General features: G+C 38.4%; 1 protein-coding gene and 1 long non-coding RNA gene across 5 annotated transcripts in view; one reads left to right on the top strand and one right to left on the bottom strand.

Moving 5' to 3' along the window:
- The window catches only part of sorcs2 (sortilin-related VPS10 domain containing receptor 2), a 416004-nt gene that overhangs the window by 314445 nt on the left and 81429 nt on the right, over positions 1-20130 (top strand). The gene's annotated exons all lie outside the window — the stretch shown is intronic.
- On the bottom strand, positions 5592-9700 carry LOC143416566 (uncharacterized). Its single transcript, XR_013096960.1, has 3 exons — positions 9610-9700; positions 8795-8823; positions 5592-8368 (listed from the first exon to the last, which is right to left on the bottom strand). It is a non-coding gene; the product is annotated as an uncharacterized LOC143416566 (long non-coding RNA).

Raw genomic sequence — 20130 nt, forward strand, 5'->3', positions numbered from 1 at the left:
AATAGTATTTCAAAATAGAGGCACACATAAAGTGGCTTAACTGTCATTATTGCTGTAATTAGGTTTGTTTGTTTGTTTGTTTGTTTTTTTAAAAAGCAACCTTTAGTCATTATTGTTCTCTCAGAAACAATGAAGAAGCTGTTGAACATTTATGTGTTGTGTAGGCAATCCTCTGGTCCACCCTCCCTCCCTCCCAGCCACAGTGAGACTGGGGCAGCCTGGCAGGATGTTGAAGCCTGGCTGCAGAGAGGATATGCCTACACTATTCATTTTAAACTGCTATATTTGATTTTTCTGACATTTATAGGTTACTGTTAGTGAATTTTAGATTTTCTGTGATAAATAAAATTGTCATCTTTTACTGATATCATTACTTAATTCATGTAATTGTATTTTATGTAAACAATTCAACCATTATACTGCAATGCAGAGCGTCAACTTTTAAATATCGCTCTACTTTCTTAAGTCATTCAAAAATATAGAAATTACTTACTGTATTCAAAGATCTAGATCATGAATCATCACAGGACAATACACAGTATACTGGGTCATGGTAACTATGGTATGTCTTCATGACTCCAGAATGGAGACATCGATCTGACTGAGAAATGAAAATAAGGTCAAGCAGTGTGTTCTTCTCTGTGGTAGGGGCAGTGATGACCTGTGCGTATCCCCTAGACTCAAACAACTCCATGATTGGTTTGTTTGCACTGGATAAAACATTCTCATTAAAATCACCACAAACTATGATGGGATGACAGTCCATGATCTCCAATGAGTCTAATAGGCTTACCAGGTTTTTCAGGAATGGCCTCAGAGTGTAGTCTGGAGGTCTGTATACAACTGCAATCAGAGCACTGACTGGTGCTTCAACCTTTAAAGCCAGAAATTCAAGGTCAGTTACATTATGGATGTACTGTTTTTCATGCACTTGAATGTCACTTTTCACATAAACAGCAACTCCACCACCACTTCTGTTTGCCATCTGGGGAAAGTTTGTGTAGGACAGGTGTCTGTTGCGTTTGAACAAATTGTAATTTTCCAAGTGGAGACTCTCTGCGACAAAAGAGCCCCGCAGGTGTGTTTCTGTTAGGCACAAAACATCTGCTAGACACAATTCATGGTGACTTTTGATGTCATTAATGTGAGCTGGCAGTCCCTCTGTATTATGATGAACAATGGTGAAAACCTCTGACCTGCTGAGGGTTTGTCTCACGTGTAGAAGAGGCATCATGTCATCAAGGTTGGCTTGTCTCATGTTCTCAAGTGCTGCAGTGATTTCTGGGTTGGTGAATATTTTTTTCTCCTCCATATCAAGAAGATACAGTCCACTGAGAGACGTCACTCTACTGACAGCTACGTAGGCCATGCCGGGCTCAAAAATGCTCTTAAGAGAGACAACAGCTGATGTAGTTGTCATACCCTGTACCTTATGTATTGTACATGCAAAGGCCAGCTTCACTGGGAACTGTCTTCGTACCACTCCTTTCTGCTTCAGATTCTCCTCTGCTCTCTCAATGTACACCATGTCGTCTGCTGGTGTGCGGTTATTCTTTCCAGATGTCTCATTATCCATTTTAAGTCCAAGCTTGATGATGTGTTGGTCGTTTTCAGAGTGAACTACTCTAAGTAGTATTCCAAAAGCTCCATTAACCAAACCATTTTGTATGTCAATGTTTCTGGTGAGCATGACACGAGCTCCTTCTGCAACTTTCAGTGTGTCTGGTAACTCGTTTTTACCTCCTTTCAACGGTCTGTCTTGAAGTGCCATTCTGCCAGTTCTAGGATCTTTTCTATAATCATCTGCATGGATGTCAATGATATGAGTGTGGAGCAGAGCCAGTGTTGAAGAGTTGTGTGCATCCACTTCTTTATTAGTTGCAAAAATGTGCAATGCATCAGTCGGACAATGGGCTGGTTCAGTTATGGCCTGTAACAACAAATCTCTATCTGCTTCGCAAAGCTCATCCAACTTTCCTTTTACACGAATTCTGTTCAGCATCTCAGCAAAGACAACATCATCTTTCTGACGCATAATCTCAGTCAGAGTGATCATCTGAAAATGCTCCCGCCACAGGTCGATCTCGGACGGGTCGTGCACACAGAGAGGTTTAGACTGTCGCACTGGGGGTAGCTGATAGAAGTCTCCGACAGCAATGACTGACATGCCTCCAAAGGGTCTCCGAGTCCCTTTGATCTGTTTGAGTCTTGCATCTACATATGCAAACAGATGTCTTGACACCATAGACACTTCGTCAATGACGATTATTTCAGCATTCATAAGTTCTGATCTGACTTCATCCAGCTGATTGCCAAGTCCCTGAATGGGAGGTTTTAAGCTTCTAGGCAGCTTGAGAAGAGAATGCAGTGTTGTTCCAGAAATGTTAAAAGCTGCAGTCCCAGTGAAAGCAGTTAACAGGACAGTGGGTTTTGATATGTCAACGTCGTCTGCATATCTGGGCACTTTGCTCAGTATCTTAGATGCTTCTGAGTAGATGCATTTGATAAGATGTGATTTTCCTGTTCCAGCACCACCATTAATATAAAAGAAAAACTGCTCTGGATTTAGAGCACAGACTCTTTTAATGCACCAGTCTCTAACTGCATAAAATATGCAGGCTTGCTTCTTATTCAGATTTTGAAACATCTGACGTAACAATGTGGGATCAATAGCAGGGGGTTCCCTGATGGCTCTGACTTCTGTTGAAGCATCAGCCTGACGGCTGTAGTCGGGCACATCTTCCTGTTCATTTTCATTGTCTCGCTCTCTTTCTTGTTCAACAAGTGGCAACCTTACGAGATCTGATTCAGGTGCCAGATTACACCATTCGTCAGTCACACCTCTGTTCTGCTCATATTCCTCAACAGCGCTCTCGATCTCCTCACTGTTTTTCTCATATTTTTCTCTGTTTCTTTTGACAATGTGTTGCACGTACTCAAGACGGTCAGTACCTGGCAGCTGTACACAGCCAGCACCATAGAAAGCCTGATAGGTTGGCAACGATGGTGTTTTCAGTTCGTGGTCTGAACGATGAGGAAGGTACAGTTTAAGCAGTCTTCCGTAATATTGCTCTGGATGTTTTTCTTGTGAGCAGCGGTGAAATCTGATGATAGCAGGCTTATTGTTTTTGCGCCTTTGCACAAACCCCATCTCATTGAGAAGGGGCAAAACATCTTTACCTTTTTTCTGTTGGCCATAGACAATCCTGCAAGTAGCAGCAAAGTCTGCCATGCACATCTCCTCATACTCTGGTGTTTCAGGTCTGGCTTTGTATTTGTCATTCAAAGATGTCATCCAAACATTGGAAGACTCAGGTGTTGTGTTGTCCAGAACTGACAGGGGACGACTCATTTTCACAGGATTATCATCAGTTGGAATGAATATTACAGCACGTGAACATTGCTTCATGTGAAGACCACATGCACGAGCAACACACTCCTGTGCACTGATCTCTCGCTTCTTTGAATATGCCTGCATGACGGCTCTCATTTCATCGCACTCATTTACACTGTCCTTATTGGAGTTCTCAATGACAGTTTTCAGGTACTCAGATAGCCCGCCCTCTTTTTTTGATATATATTTCATTAAATAATTTGCAGCGCCGAAAGCATCTAAAACAAAGCTTATGTCGATATTACTGTTCCAGGCTTCAAGCAGATGTGGATTATAGCCGTTTATCCAAGAGTCTTTTGGATCACGCTTTAGTATGATCGTACTCCTCATGTTCATTTTATTCAGGTATCTCTGATATTCTGCATGTGTCAACTTGCATCTTTCCAAGAGCTGCTCTAAACTCATGGAAGCAGTTTCAGGTTCATTCAGCAGCTGGTTCAGTGGTCTGAGCTTGTTCTTTGCCGTTTCTACTTCCAGTGCATCATCCTCACTGGGTCTTGTGATCATTGTCTCATTGCAGGGTGGTTTGGGAAAACCAAAACGGCACCCGGAGCTTAAACTCCTAAAGCACGTCTTTGTGTGGTTCTTACTGTGTTTTTGCACTTCTGTTACTTTTTTGTACAGTTCGGGTTGTTTATGTGGATCAGGCAGCTGAGCTGTGATGTATTTGTTTATAAAATCAAGAACAGTTTGCTCATCATCCTCCTCAAACACAGGAGCACCTTCTACCCACAGGAGACAGTGTATGTGTGGGCTTCCTCTGTGCTGAAACTCAACTCTGTAAAAGTAGTCAATGACTTTGCCAAGTGGCTCTGCGGGAGATAAGAGTAAATCTCTGAATAATGCTTCAACTCTCTTGTCAAACATGCGCATTGTTGTGACAGGATTGCTTCTCAGGATGTCACACTTTGCTGACCAGTCGAGTCCTTCAAAATTCACTTGTTCACCTTGCTGCCTTGTTATTGCCTCGATCACTTCAGGCCAGCGCATTTCAGCAGCTGAAAATGTGCAAAAGAACGTGGGAGTTCCCAACTGTCTGATCATGGCAAAAAGATCTCTTGTTGTTTTCTCCCAATAGGCTGGGGTTCCTCTCAGAGGCTGCATGAATCTCACTGCATCTTTATTTCGCACCAGTTTCTCCACCTCGTGTTTATCTTGTAACATGCCTGAGGTTATTTTTCTACCATCTCTGGTCAGAGGCTTTGCCTTCCTTAACTGTACTGTCATGCTGGATGTAGCCAAGTGTATTTCAGTCACAAACTGTGCAAAGAATAAATAGTTTGTGTCTTTGGCAAAACGATCATCAATGCAGAAAAGTCTTGATTTGAAATACCCACTGGGGGATACTTTGATCAGCCTTCTTTCATCAAGTGTGTTTTGGCCTGTAGGAAACTGCACAGGGAAGGCCATGGCCTCCAGTTTAGGTGTTTTGAAAAAACTTATTGGATTGTTTCTCTCTGCAGGAGCAACAGAGTAGATTCCTTCACTGAAACATAATATCTCCTCAGCCACATCAGGGGGCTGCAAACAGGACTCGAGTGCAAAACCACCATTAGTCAGTCCATCTGCTTGCTCTGAATCATCTCTCATCTGTTCATGTGATTGTTCACCATCACAGGGTAACATGTCAATATCCTGTTCATTTTTATTTTGTGCTTCACTCAGTGCATTTTTCTCACAGCTGTCAATTTCCATTAAATCAGCCTCATCATAATCGTCCTCATTCATGTTTTCATCATCATCATCATCTTCATCAGGAAGTGTTGGGTCACACAGCTCAGCATCATCTCTGATGCTCACATCCTTATACTGTGGATGAATCTGCTTGAGTTTATGCAGTGCTTGCACAAGTTTAGACCAGCTTACAGTCTGAAACAGCTGATGACCTTTGTAAGACAAGCGTCTCTTCAGTTTTATTCTCATGACCTGAGAATTAATTCTTAATCGAGGCAACGCTTCAACAGTTTCCTGTACCTCTGATGGGACACAGACCACATTTCCTCTAATGGCTCTTTGTCTGCCTTTGGGAAGAGGAATAATCTTTGCAAATGGTATGCACTTGGCTATGAGATGTCTCTCCAGGATGTTGAGATCAGACAGTTCAGGTGGAATATCAGCAAGCTCCAGTTTATTGGCAACAGCAAGTGCTGGCATGGATCCATTTTTAAGATGATTGTGGCAGGTGTGACAAATCCACTCTCTCTTTCTCTCATCGGGAGCATTGCACTGCTCATTTCTGCAGTTTTCATCACAAACATGAACAAACTTTCCTGTCAAACATGTTGCAGCCACATGTGGGTTTTTGACATAATTTGACCTTGTGCAGGGTCGTACTTGGTTTGGAAATGAAGCCTTCAAACAGACAGTACATGGGTATGATGGTCCAACTTTGATTTGTGATTTGAACACAGATATGGCCTCGTTGATTACACTGTTGTCACTCTCTTGGGTTTGTCTGTTCACCCATCTGTATTTCCTTTTTATTTTCATTGCACATCTCATGTTGTGCATAATTCTGAATGCAAGATTACTTTGATACCTGTCTCGCATTAGTTGTTTCATTAGTTGTCTGTGTCTTACTCTGAATGCATTGTCACGTGTATAACGCTGAGTCACTCGAGATCTTTGTCTCTCTCTGAATTCTGGGCTCTCTTGATACCTTTTAGTCATATAGCTTTTTTGTTTCTTTCTAAATTCAGCATTGTCACAGTAGCGTCTTTTAATATATTGTTGTCGTTTCTTTCTGAATTCAGCATTCTCACAGTAAAGTCTTTTTATATAGTCTCGTCGTTTTTGTCTGAATTCATCATTCTCACAGTAAAGCCTTTTTTTATATTGTTGTTGTTTCCGTCTGACTTCAGGATTGTCTTTATATGCCTTGCTTGTGCAAGATTTTTTCTTTTCTTTGTACTCTTTATTTGAAGCATATGTTTGTCGTTCTTTCATTTTTTGGTTTTCTTTTCTCTGTTTTCTCTGTTTTCTCTGTTTTTCTGATGCCATTAATCTTCTTTTCATTTTTTGTCTTCGTTGTTTATTAACTTTGGTCATTTTGTAGATTTTCTTTAAAGCAGTACAGGAAAGATCACAGGCTACTGCATTATTTACTGCAGAAGAGTTTAACTGGCTGCATGAAATGTCATTCTCTGGTAGGAAATTACATTCACTGGGTGGTACTGATTCAGTTTGTGGTTTTACAGATGGTGTGTTTCTCCTTGGAGTAGAGGAGTTTGCTTCATCAACAGTTTTATCAGAGTGAGTAGGTGCCACAGCAGCGGCAGCTGTTGGTCTGCAGACTGTGTCTGTGATAGTATCACTCAGGTTGACTGTGCTCATACTGTAGAACTGCACAGGCTTCAGTTCATAGTTACAAGAGGGTGATATCTCCATCATTTCATAAGAATCTTGGATCCTCTTAATCATGTCACTGAGGAGTGTGAATTTCAGCATCACTGCTGTACCACGATTACGTGACTGTAGTAGTAGAGGAAGACCACTGGGTGTTCTGGAGTGTGGATCAAAGAAACCATATTTGCCTGATGTGGATCTGAACACTGCGATACACAATCCACTCATAATCAATAAGGCATACTGCACATCTGACAACAGGCAGCTCAGTCCTGCTTCTAAGCTGAGAAAGGTATCTACTGCCTCCTCTGGAGGTTCTTCAAATGTCCCATACCGGGAAGGCTGTGTCATGTCGACATCATACATAGACCAGCGAGCATCAACTTTGTCTGGCAGCTCATCGGTTGCCAAATGAATATTTTTAGGAAATCTTTTCTTGGCCTCTTTGTACATCACATCACCTTTATCCAAGACCAGATTAAGGTCAGCTGTAGTCATGTTATCATTCTCATGAAGGAAAGCAAGAAATGTGAGTGAGTTACATGTGCACTGCTTGTTTCTGGAGTGTCCATATTTGGGATGAGCCTGGCTGTGAGATGCACAGATATGTGTAACAGAGGGCTGGTTTTCAAAGTTCACTCTTTCTGCATGAGATGGTCCTGCCACATCACTGTGACGGCCTCTTTTTACAATATCAGCATAACCCACCTGTGGGGCACTTGACACCTCAGGTTGGTCTCTATGGTTTACCTGATGATCATTAAATTCATGCTGCAATCCAATCTTTACAGCATCTGCATAGGATACCTGTTGTACATGTGCAGGAACATGTTGACCTGCCTGTTTGACACCATCAGCATTGGTCTTTGCAGACACAAAGTCTTCTGCAGAGCTCTGAGGAAAATCACACTCAGCTTGTTCACATGTTGGTACTTCATGAAACTCATGGAACTTCTTCCAGCGTTGTTTTGCAGCTTGTGACTTTTTCTGCTTCCTTGGCATTTTTACACAAGTGTTTCTCTTAGTCTTTAGAAAATATGTTTATAAAATAAGAGTGGCACAGAGCAGGAGATGTTTTCTTTGTCTTTATATTTCAGTTTTTATTTCTCAGAAACAGATGTCTTTGTTTGTTTGACAGTTTGTCAGTCGAGAGAATAATATGCACTCTCTTTATTGGCTTGGCACAACTTAGCAGCAAGCGCAAAGTGAAAAACAGCTAGAGAGAAAATTTAGAAGAGAGAACAGACAGAGCAGGAGAAACACGGCTGGGAAATCACAATCAAACCGTGAATTAGAGTTTTCTTTATTTGTTCAGTTTGTTCTCAGGTAGAGGCAATATGCACTCTTTATTGCTTTAATGGCTTGGCGTTTTTCAGCAGCAAGCCAAGAGTGAAAAACAGGTAGAGAGAAAATTTAGCAGAGAGAACAGACAGAGCAGGAGAGACACGGCTTTAAATCAAACCGCAATAAGATTCTTGGTTTGGCAAAATTTCTCACAAACCACAGGGTGAAATACAGATGGAAAGAAGGCAGAGACAACAGGTGGAGTAGGACAGAAGATAGAGGGGTTGGGGGGTTGGGATGTGAGATAGAAGACTGGAGATCTGGTCCTTGTTCTTCTTCTGCACACTGTGAACAAAAAACAAGAAAAAAAAACAATTTTAATAAAATGATATCACATGGTAATTGTATGAACTAATTGTGACTACTGAAAAAGGACAAAACAAATATTCAAGCTAAACTGTTGTCGGCTGCCATGTGCAAAAAGTTGCACAATTTGGCACTTTTTAAAAGAATAAATATTTAATTAAATTCAGCAATAATATTTTTAAATACAAATATGATTGAGTGAATTGTTAACTAATCACATGTAATGTGCAAAAATGTACGAAAAAAATATTTTAGCCCAATTGTTAAGCTGAACTTATGTGTATTTATTATAAAATTGTGTTTAAAAGGTCTAGCACAAAGTTTGAACCCATCACTTTACAGCTTATATTAGTCAGATTATTTTTTTATTTTGGTCTACTTTTCTTAGAGCATGTGCACACCTACCACGCAAAGCACAGGTGTCAGTCAAGTTCCTGAAAGTGTAAGACAAGAAATAATATGTTAGTTGTCTGTACAGTGTTATCAGACTAACAGAAATACAAAGCCCACACGACATGATACACTGAACTTATAGTCAGCAGGGTAATTATAGAGTAATATAGCACACTAGCTCACACAGCAGCCATTTTATAATTCAAACTAATTAACTGAAGTATTTCCACTTATGTAAGGCTATTGTTAGACTGTTACTAGCCTTAGCATTGCTGCTAGCGCTAGCATTCCAGCTAGAATTCCTGCATTCCTGTCAGTTAACAACTGCTAAGGCTAGTGTTAGCACTATAGCTAGCGTTAGCATTATTGCTAGCGTTAGCATTGACGCTAGCATTAGCATTGAAGCTAGCGTTAGCACTGCTGCTACCAGCAAAAGTCATAAAGCACTCTTACTGTTAAAACTGAGCCACAATGGCAATAATAAAGCCCATTTGTTACTTTTGTCTCACTGACTGCCAATAAATATCACAGGAATATCACAGGAATATTCTTTTTGTCAGTTAACAACTGCTAAGGCTAGTGTTAGCACTATAGCTAGCGTTAGCATTGTTGCTAGCATTAGCACTGAAGCTAGCGTTAGCACTGCTGCTAACAGCAAAAGTCATAAACCTATATAAATGATAGCGAAGGTTATTCTTGTTTTGCTTTCTTTAATCTTTGAACTCTGTTGAACTTTAAAAAGACTTGATATGTGAGTTTAGATGTCAAACATGTATTTTTACCATCATAAAAATAAAACAGTGCTGTACTGAGTGTATTGTACTTACCACAGCAGAGAGCAAAGCGGAATGACAACAGTTGGTGCAGTGATTAGTTAAAGACCGATGAGGCATTCAGGTGGTGCTTGGAAATTTGAGCATCAGTTTGAACAGCAATATTGAGCATATACATTTCTCTGTCATAGAGAGACAGAGAAAAAAAATACACAAGACTCATCAGCATACAAATTGGTACTTTTTCCTGAGTATAAGCGAATGAGTGACATACAGAGAAAGAGGCCAACTGACATTAAACGAGCAAATAAAAAGTATGTCATCTTGAACTGTTTCATGGGTTTTATTTTAAGACTACTTTGGGTGTATTCGTGGGGAGATAAACTATACAGACTAAAAACAGAGACATTAAATGAGATTAGATCATTTAAAATGTGGGAAAATCCACTACAGACAGGTAGATGCTGTGAGCTTTAATTATCCAGTCAGAAAAAGATTATTTTAAAGTCATCAACTGACTGCAACTGCCCAGATCTGAAAAACCTGTGTGCAGAAGACAAGTCCACCAATACACAATCAGCTTGAATTTACCAGGCCAATGAGAATGCTCTATTTAGTTGGCCTATACTGACATACTGTTAATCTGTGGCAAAAACCCTGTCAAATCTGACTTATTGACTTGTTGACTTAATCTAACTCCAACTGCTTAGTTGTAACAGAAATTTTTAAGATGAATCTTGGCAGAGTGGCAGAGAGAGCTCGTTAAGCAGGCAGGTGTGAGCCTGGTTGCTATAGTGACTCCATCCAATGACTCCATACACACAACAGAAAGTCCATTTTCTGAAGAAACTACAGTGTGAATGCTTCAATCTGAATATATGCACTGAAATGAATTAATTGCTGAATTCTAAGTTAAAAATGTTGAATGAGATGAAAAAAAAAACAGAATTTTTAACCTGAAAACAAAAGTGCTGAAGTGCTAAAAGCTGACGTTTAACATAGAAGAAGAAGTTGGAAAATAGCTGAAAATGTTTTAATTGTAAATTAGAAAAACCTAAGAAATGAGAAAAGAACATTTAGAGTCAGAAAACATCTGAAAGAATATTAAAAGGTCATATTCTTTGAATCACTGAATGACTCAAATGTGATCCCTCCACTTGGACCCACACAGTTTAAAAAGTTTACATCTCTGAGCTTTGAAAGACAAGATGTTGGAAAAAGAACAACGATGGCGACGTTTTGAGGGTAAAATGATGGCTGTAACACTGTGGACACAGCAGCAGTTGAAAGAGAAGTGCTTAAGATGAATCTTGGCAGAGTGAGAGAGAGAGCTCGTTAAGCAGGCAGGTGTGAGCCTGGTTGCTATAGTGACTGCACCCAATGGCTCCATACACACGTACACAGACATGCGCCTCACTTTTGCTGCTTAAAATGAACAGAAAAGTCAGGCCGAAACAAATCGCTCCCAAATGAAAAGTAAAAGTCGTATTGACAAAATTCTTTCACCGTGAGCGACAGCAATGTCTAGTCTACCTAATTCTCAGTTTTCATGTCTGTGGAGTTTATTATATGGACGTGGTGACAGTGGAAAGACACCATGCTCTTCTGATTTTCAAACGAACCTTCTGAGCCATTTTAACATTAGAGTCTATGGAAGAGTTGGAAGGAGGAGGCTGTGCATTGGTGACATTTATGAGAGAACCGTAACACCTAGGACAATAGTAAACACATTGGATGAAAGAGGACAGCGATGGCTACGTTTTGAGGGTAAAATCATACCTGTAGAGCAAACGCTGTGGACACAGCAGCAGTTTTAAAAAAGATTTTAAGATAAATTTTTTTGCTCCTCTCACTCTAGCAGTTGAGCTGTCTCACTCTAGCCCCAACATTCCGTCCCATACACACCCATTATAAACTCTGAAACGGCTGAAAAAACATCATGAAACTTAAACTGGAACTGAAGAAAAAGTATAATAGATATTGAAAAGATAAATACAAGTTCAATAGTTGAATGTCTTGTCTTCGTTTTAAAGTTTGAATGGTGGCTCTATGTCAATGTATGTGGAAGTAGTAAGGGTTTAAAAATGAGTGAATTGAATGAGAATTTGAAGGGTCTCCCCATTGAAATACATGGGAAATTTTTGTTGAATAAAGTTGAATAAAATTAAAAATATAAATGTTAAAAATGAGAAAAATAGAAGCACACCATTCCAAAAGAAGAGGAATCTAATGGTGTTTGAATGGTTTTTCTAAGTTGAACGGTTTTGAAGGAGATAGTCGGCGAAAAACGTACGGAATAGGAAAAAATAATAATAAAGACTAGAAAGTGCATTTTCTGAAGAAACTGCAGTGTGAATGCTTGAATCTGAATGTATGCACTGAAATGAATTAATTACTGAATTTAAGTTAAAAATCTTGAATGAGATAAAAAAAAAAAAAACGAATTTAACCTGAAAACAAAAGTGCTGAACTGCTAAAAGCTGAAGGTTACACAGAAGAAGAAGTTGGAAAAAAGCTGAAAATGTTTTAATTGTAAATTAGAAAAACCTAAGAAATGAGAAAATAACATTTAGAGTCAGAAAACATCTGAAAGAATATTAAAAGGTCATATTCTTTGAATCACTGAATGACTAAAATGTGATCCCTCCACTTGGATCCACACAGTTTAAAAAGTTTACATCTCTGAGCTTTGAAAGACAAGATGTTGGAAAAAGAACAACGATGGCGACGTTTTGAGGGTAAAATGATGGCTTTAACACTGTGGACACAGCAGCAGTTGAAAGAGAAGTGTTTAAGATGAATCTTGGTACAGTGGCAGGCAGAGCTCGTTAAGCAGGCAGGTGTGAGCCTGGTTGCTATAGTGACCGCACCCAATGGCTCCATACACACGTACACAGACATGCGCCTCACTTTTGCTGCTTAAAATGAACAGAAAAGTCAGGCCGAAACAAATCGTTCCCAAATGAAAAGTAAAAGTCGTACTGACAAAATTCTTTCACCGTGAGCGACAGCCATGTCTAGTCTACCAAATTCTCAGTTTTCATGCCTGTGGAGTTTATTATATGGACGTGGTGACAGTGTAAAGACACCATGCTCTTCTGATTTTCAAACGAACCTTCTGAGCCATTTTAACATTAGAGTCTATGGAAGAGTTGGAGGGAGGAGGCTGTGCATTGGTGACATTTATGAAAGAACCGTAACACCTAGGACAATAGTAAACACATTGGATGAAAGAGGACAGCCATGGCTACGTTTTGAGGGTAAAATCATACCTGTAGAGCAAACGCTGCGGACACAGCAGCAGTTTTAAAAAAGATTTTAAGATTAATTTTTTTGCTCCTCTCACTCTAGCAGTTGAGCTGTCTCACTCTAGCCCCAACATTCCGTCCCATACACACCCATTATAAATTTTGAAACGGGTGAAAAAACATCATGAAACTTAAACTGGAACTGAAGAAAAAGTATAATAGATATTGAAAAGATAAATACAAGTTGAATAGTTGAATGTCTTGTCTTCGTTTTAAAGTTTGAATGGTGGCTCTATGTCAATGTATGTGGAAGTAGTAAGAGTTTAAAAATGAGTAAGTTGAATGAGAATTTGAAGGGTCTCCCCATTGAAATACATGGGAAATTTTTGTTGAATAAAGTTGAATAAAATTAAAAATATAAATGTTAAAAATGAGAAAAATAGAAGCAATCATGTCCAAAATAATAGGAATCTAACGATGTTTGAATGGTTTTTCTAAGTTGAACGGTTTTGAAGGAGTAGGCTTTCAAAAAACGTACGGAATAGATAATAATAAAATAGAATAACTAGAAAGTGCATTTTCTGAAGAAACTGCAGTGTGAATGCTTGAATCTGAATGTATGCATTGAAATGAAATAATTACTGAATTTAAGTTAAAAATTTTGAATGAGATAAAAAAAAAAAAACCCCCGAATTTAACCTGAAAACAAAAGTGCTGAACTGCTAAAAGCTGAAGGTTACACAGAAGAAGAAGTTGGAAAAAAGCTGAAAATGTTTTAATTGTAAATTAGAAAAACCTAAGAAATGAGAAAAGAACATTTAGAGTCAGAAAACATCTGAAAGAATATTAAAAGGTCATATTCTTTGAATCACTGAATGACTAAAATGTGATCCCTCCACTTGGACCCACACAGTTTAAAAAGTTTACATCTCTGAGCTTTGAAAGACAAGATGTTGGAAAAAGAACAACGATGGTGACGTTTTGAGGGTAAAATGATAGCTTTAACACTGTGGACACAGCAGCAGTTGAAAGAGAAGTGTTTAAGATGAATCTTGGCAGAGTGAGAGAGAGAGCTCGTTAAGCAGGCAGGTGTGAGCCTGATTGCTATAGTGACTGCACCCAATGGCTCCATACACACGACACAGACATGCACCTCACTTTTGCTGCTTAAAATGAACAGAAAAGTCAGGCCCAAACAAATTCTTCCCAAATGAAAAGTACATGTCGTATTGACAAAATTCTTTCACCGTGAGCGACAGCAATGTCTAGTCTACCAAATTCTCAGTTTTCATGCCTGTGGAGTTTATTATATGGACGTGGTGACAGTGGAAAGACACCATGCTCTTCTGATTTTCAAACGAACCTTCTGAGCCATTTTAACATTAGAGTCTATGGAAGAGTTGGAGGGAGGAGGCTGTGCATTGGTGACATTTACGAAAGAACCATAACACCTAGGACAATAGTAAACACATTGGATGAAAGAGGACAGCGATGGCTACGTTTTGAGGGTAAAATCATACCTGTAGAGCAAACGCTGCGGACACAGCAGCAGTTTTAAAAAAGATTTTAAGATTAATTTTTTTGCTCCTCTCACTCTAGCAGTTGAGCTGTCTCACTCTAGCCCCAACATTCCGTCCCATACACACCCATTATAAACTCTGAAACAGGTGAAAAAACATCATGAAACTTAAACTGGAACTAAAGAAAAAGTATAATAGATATTGAAAAGATAAATACAAGGTGAATAGTTGAATGTCTTGTCTTCGTTTTAAAGTTTGAATGGTGGTTCTATGTCAACGTATGTGGAAGTAGTAAGAGTTTAAAAATGAGTAAATTGAATGAGAATTTGAAGGGTCTCCCCATTGAAATACATGGGAAATTTTTGTTGAAAAAAGTTAAATAAAATTAAAAATATAAATGTTAAAAATGAGAAAAATAGAAGCACACCATTCCAAAAGAAGAGGAATCTAATGGTGTTTGAATGGTTTTTCAAAGTTGAACGGTTTTGAAGGAGATAGTCGGCGAAAAACGTACGGAATAGGAAAAAATAACTAGAAAGTGCATTTTCTGAAGAAACTGCAGTGTGAATGCTTGAATCTGAATGTATGCACTGAAATGAATTAATTGCTGAATTTTGAGTTAAAAATATTGAATGAGATTAAAAAAAAACAAAAAAAAAAAAAAACGAATTTAACCTGAAAACAAAGGTGCTGAACTGCTAAAAGCTGAAGGTTACACAGAAGAAGGAGTTGGAAAAAAACTGAAAATGTTTTAAATGTAAATTAGAAAACCCTAAGAAATGAGAAAAGAACATTTAGAGTCAGAAAACATCTGAATGAATATTAAAAGGTCATATTCTTTGAATCACTGAATGACTCAAATGTGATCCCTCCACTTTGATCCACACAGTTTAAAAAGTTTAAATGCCTGAGCTTTGAAAGATACGGTGTTGGAAAGAGAACAATAATGGCGACAATTTGAGGGTAAAATGATGGCTGTGACACTGTGGACACAGCAGCAGTTGAAAGAGAAGTGCTTGAGATGAATCTTGGTACAGTGGCAGGCAGAGCTCGTTAAGCAGGCAGGTGTGAGCCTGGTTGCTATAGTGACCGCACCCAATGGCTCCATACACACGTACACAGACATGCGCCTCACTTTTGCTGCTTAAAATGAACAGAAAAGTCAGGCCGAAACAAATCGTTCCCAAATGAAAAGTAAAAGTCGTATTGACAAAATTCTTTCACCGTGAGCGACAGCAATGTCTAGTCTACCTAATTCTCAGTTTTCATGCCTGTGGAGCTTATTATATGGACGTGGTGACAGTGGAAAGACACCATGCTCTTCTGATTTTCAAACGAACCTTCTGAGCCATTTTAACATTAGAGTCTATGGAAGAGTTGGAGGGAGGAGGCTGTGCATTGGTGACATTTACGAAAGAACCATAACACCTAGGACAATAGTAAACACATTGGATGAAAGAGGACAGCGATGGCTACGTTTTGAGGGTAAAATCATACCTGTAGAGCAAACGCTGCGGACACAGCAGCAGTTTTAAAAAAGATTTTAAGATTAATTTTTTTGCTCCTCTCACTCTAGCAGTTGAGCTGCCTCACTCTAGCCCCAACATTCCGTCCCATACACACCCATTATAAACTCTGAAACAGGTGAAAAAACATCATGAAACTTAAACTGGAACTAAAGAAAAAGTATAATAGATATTGAAAAGATAAATACAAGGTGAATAGTTGAATGTCTTGTCTTCGTTTTAAAGTTTGAATGGTGGCTCTATGTCAACGTATGTGGAAGTAGTAAGAGTTTAAAAATGAGTAAATTGAATGAGAATTTGAAGGGTCTCCCCATTGAAATACATGGGAAATTTTTGTTGAAAAAAGTTAAATAAAATTAAAAATATAAATGTTAAAAATGAGAAAAATAGAAGCACACCATTCCAAAAGAAGAGGAATCTAATGGTGTTTGAATGGTTTTTCTAAGTTGAACGGTTTTGAAGGAGATAGTCGGCGAAAAACGTACGGAATAGGAAAAAATAATAATAAAGATTAGAAGAACAATACTGTGAATGCTTTTCAAGCATTCACACTAATAACTAGAAAGTGCATTTTCTGAAGAAACTGCAGTGTGAATGCTTGAATCTGAATGTATGGACTGAAATGAATTAATTGCTGAATTTTGAGTTAAAAATTTTGAATGAGATAAAAAAAAAAAAAGAACAACCTGAATTTAACCTGAAAACAACAGTGCTGAACTGCTAAAAGCTGAAGGTTACACAGAAGAAGAAGTTGGAAAAAAGCTGAAAATGTTTTAATTGTAAATTAGAAAAACCTAAGAAATGAGAAAAGAACATTTAGAGTCAGAAAACATCTGAAAGAATATTAAAAGGTCATATTCTTTGAATCACTGAATGACTAAAATGTGATCCCTCCACTTGGACCCACACAGTTTAAAAAGTTTACATCTCTGAGCTTTGAAAGACAAGATGTTGGAAAAAGAACAACGATGGCGACGTTTTGAGGGTAAAATGATGGCTGTAACACTGTGGACACAGCAGCAGTTGAAAGAGAAGTGCTTAAGATGAATCTTGGTACAGTGGCAGGCAGAGCTCGTTAAGCAGGCAGGTGTGAGCCTGGTTGCTATAGTGACCGCACCCAATGGCTCCATACACACGTACACAGACATGCGCCTCACTTTTGCTGCTTAAAATGAACAGAAAAGTCAGGCCGAAACAAATCGCTCCCAAATGAAAAGTATAGGTCGTATTGACGAAATTCTTTCACCGTGAGCGGCAGCAATGTCCAGTCTACCTAATTCTCAGTTTTCATGCCTGTGGAGTTTATTATATGGACGTGGTGACAGTGTAAAAACACCATGCTCTTCTGATTTTCAAACGAACCTTCTGAGAAAGTTTAACATTAGAGTCTATGGAAGAGTTGGAGGGAGGAGGCTGTGCATTGGTGACATTTACGAAAGAACCATAACACCTAGGACAATAGTAAACACATTGGATGAAAGAGGACAGCGATGGCTACGTTTTGAGGGTAAAATCATACCTGTAGAGCAAACGCTGCGGACACAGCAGCAGTTTTAAAAAAGATTTTAAGATTAATTTTTTTGCTCCTCTCACTCTAGCAGTTGCGCTGCCTCACTCTAGCCCCAACATTCCGTCCCATACACACCCATTATAAACTCTGAAACGGGTGAAAAAACATCATGAAACTTAAACTGGAACTGAAGAAAAAGTATAATAGATATTGAAAAGATAAATACAAGTTGAATAGTTGAATGTCTTGTCTTCGTTTTAAAGTTTGAATGGTGGCTCTATGTCAATGTATGTGGAAGTAGTAAGAGTTTAAAAATGAGTAAATTGAATGAGAATTTGAAGGGTCTCCCCATTGAAATACATGGGAAATTTTTGTTGAATAAAGTTGAATAAAATTAAAAATATAAATGTTAAAAATGAGAAAAATAGAAGCACACCATTCCAAAAGAAGAGGAATCTAATGGTGTTTGAATGGTTTTTCTAAGTTGAACGGTTTTGAAGGAGATAGTCGGCGAAAAACGTACGGAATAGGAAAAAATAATAATAACTAGAAAGTGCATTTTCTGAAGAAACTGCAGTGTGAATGCTTGAATCTGAATGTATGCACTGAAATGAATTAATTGCTGAATTTTGAGTTAAAAATATTGAATGAAATTAAAAAAACAAACAAAAAAAAAACAACCAAATTTAACCTGAAAACAAAGGTGCTGAACTGCTAAAAGCTGAAGGTTACACAGAAGAAGAAGTTGGAAAAAAACTGAAAATGTTTTAAATGTAAATTAGAAAACCCTAAGAAATGAGAAAAGAACATTTAGAGTCAGAAAACATCTGAATGAATATCAAAAGGTCATATTCTTTGAATCACTGAATGACTCAAATGTGATCCCTCCACTTTGATCCACACAGTTTAAAAAGTTTAAATGCCTGAGCTTTGAAAGACACGGTGTTGGAAAGAGAACAATAATGGCGACAATTTGAGGGTAAAATGATGGCTTTAACACTGTGGACACAGCAGCAGTTGAAAGAGAAGTGCTTAAGATGAATCTTGGCACAGTGGCAGGCAGAGCTCGTTAAACAGGCAGGTGTGAGCCTGGTTGCTATAGTGACTGCACCCAATGGCTCCATACACACGTACACAGACATGCACCTCACTTTTGCTGCTTAAAATGAACAGAAAAGTCAGGCCCAAACAAATTCTTCCCAAATGAAAAGTACATGTCGTATTGAAAAAATTCTTTCACCGTGAGTGACAGCAATGTCTAGTCTACCTAATTCTCAGTTTTCATGCCTGTGGAGTTTATTATATGGACGTGGTGACAGTGTAAAGACACCATGCTCTTCTGATTTTCAAACGAACCTTCTGAGCCATTTTAACATTAGAGTCTATGGAAGAGTTGGAGGGAGGAGGCTGTGCATTGGTGACATTTATGAAAGAACCATAACACCTAGTACAATAGTAAACACATTGGATGAAAGAGGACAGCCATGGCTACGTTTTGAGGGTAAAATCATACCTGTAGAGCAAACGCTGCGGACACAGCAGCAGTTTTAAAAAAGATTTTAAGATTAATTTTTTTGCTCCTCTCACTCTAGCAGTTGAGCTGTCTCACTCTAGCCCCAACATTCCGTCCCATACACACCCATTATAAACTCTGAAACGGGTGAAAAAACATCATGAAACTTAAACTGGAACTGAAGAAAAAGTATAATAGATATTGAAAAGATAAATACAAGTTGAATAGTTGAATGTCTTGTCTTCGTTTTAAAGTTTGAATGGTGGCTCTATGTCAATGTATGTGGAAGTAGTAAGAGTTTAAAAATGAATAAGTTGAATGAGGATTTGAAGGGTCTCTCCATTGAAATACATTATAAATTTTTGTTAAATAAAGTTGAATAAAATTAAAAATATAAATGTTAAAAATGAGAAAAGTAGAAGCATTCATGTCCAAAAGAATAGGAATCTAACGGTGTTTGAATGGTTTTTCTAAGTTGAGCGGTTTTGAAGGAGTGAGATGCCAAAAAACGTACGGAATATATAATAATAATAATAATAACTAGAAAGTGCATTTTCTGAAGAAACTGCAGTGTGAATGCTTGAATCTGAATGTATGGACTGAAATGAATTAATTGCTGAATTTTGAGTTAAAAATTTTGAATGAGATAAAAAAAAAAAAAAAACAACCTGAATTTAACCTGAAAACAACAGTGCTGAACTGCTAAAAGCTGAAGGTTACACAGAAGAAGAAGTTGGAAAAAAGCTGAAAATGTTTTAATTGTAAATTAGAAAAACCTAAGAAATGAGAAAAGAACATTTAGAGTCAGAAAACATCTGAATGAATATTAAAAGGTCATATTCTTTGAATCACTGAATGACTAAAATGTGATCCCTCCACTTGGACCCACACAGTTTAAAAAGTTTACATCTCTGAGCTTTGAAAGACAAGATGTTGGAAAAAGAACAACGATGGCGACGTTTTGAGGGTAAAATGATGGCTTTAACACTGTGGACACAGCAGCAGTTGAAAGAGAAGTGTTTAAGATGAATTTTGGCAGAGTGGCAGGCAGAGCTCGTTAAGCAGGCAGGTGTGAGCCTGGTTGCTATAGTGACCGCACCCAATGGCTCCATACACACGCACACAGACATGCACCTCACTTTTGCTGCTTAAAATGAACAGAAAAGTCAGGCCGAAACAAATCGTTCCCAAATGAAAAGTAAAAGTCGTATTGACAAAATTCTTTCACCGTGAGCGACAGCAATGTCTAGTCTACCAA

The sequence above is a fragment of the Maylandia zebra genome, linkage group LG3, assembly GCF_041146795.1.
Source record: "Maylandia zebra isolate NMK-2024a linkage group LG3, Mzebra_GT3a, whole genome shotgun sequence".
Classification (NCBI taxonomy): Eukaryota; Metazoa; Chordata; class Actinopteri; order Cichliformes; family Cichlidae; genus Maylandia; species Maylandia zebra.